Source organism: Myodes glareolus, chromosome 6 (genome assembly GCF_982192425.1).
Source record: "Myodes glareolus chromosome 6, mMyoGla1.1, whole genome shotgun sequence".
Lineage (NCBI taxonomy): Eukaryota > Metazoa > Chordata > Mammalia > Rodentia > Cricetidae > Myodes > Myodes glareolus.
Window position 1 is genome coordinate 64081720 of NC_142031.1, and position 965 is coordinate 64082684.

Here is a 965-nt window from a genome sequence, read left to right on the forward strand (position 1 = left end):
TAGAATGTCAAACTTATGACATCGTGTGTGATTCCATGGGAACTAACTGATGTCACAAATACATAATTATGCTTTTTTATGGTGTGTGTGGGTGTGTGGGTGTGTGTGAATAGAGTCATGCCTTCTTTCCTGTTTCAACAAATCTGATAGCCCTTCTCCTGAAGCTCTAGGAGTTGATGTGAAAACTGCTCAAATGTCTACTGTGCAGCAATCCCAGTATTTATGTCTTCTAAAGCCTTACTCTGACACTCCTCATATTCATTCTTCTTGGTTCTGTACATCTTCTGGCATTGTTGAAATGAATAGAAAATATATGTGTGGGTTCAAAAATTTGTCTTTTTCTGCAGACTTGGAGACTTCTTGACAGCTGAGACTCAAGTCTAGTTGTGAAGTTTGGTTCTGAGCTTTGTTTCAGTGTGTGGCTCACTTTTATAGTGGCAAAGACTCTGAAGGAAACTACTGTCAAAGCTCCTCCCTCTGGCTGGACATCGTAGGATATTGAGTATACTCTCCGTGTCTGTCTTTCGTTATGTTAGCCCAATCCTTAACCTTTGAAATATATATTCCCTATTGTGTGAGCAGAGCACCATATCAAAGACAGTCATCAGGTTCTGTGTTTTTCTGTTCTGATTTTAATCTTCACACAAATGTAGGTAAGATACATGTGTCCTGCCAACCTGACCTATTGAAAGCATCAATGACAGAGACCAATTTCTGACCTTCATAGAAGCTACTGATTGTCATGTTTGAATAGCAGACGTTTTCCAAATAATCTTTTAGTGAGTAAAAGAATTCCTGCCTCGGATTTGAATTCTTTTACACTACCATGGCCTCTACCACCATATCTTTCTGGGATCTCCAGCAGTTTGGTTACTTTTCCTAATCTCAATTCCTTAATTACAAAATGCAGGAGTTAACTGAAGAAACATTAAAAAGTTATTGTTGGGGCTGGCAAGATGAACTAA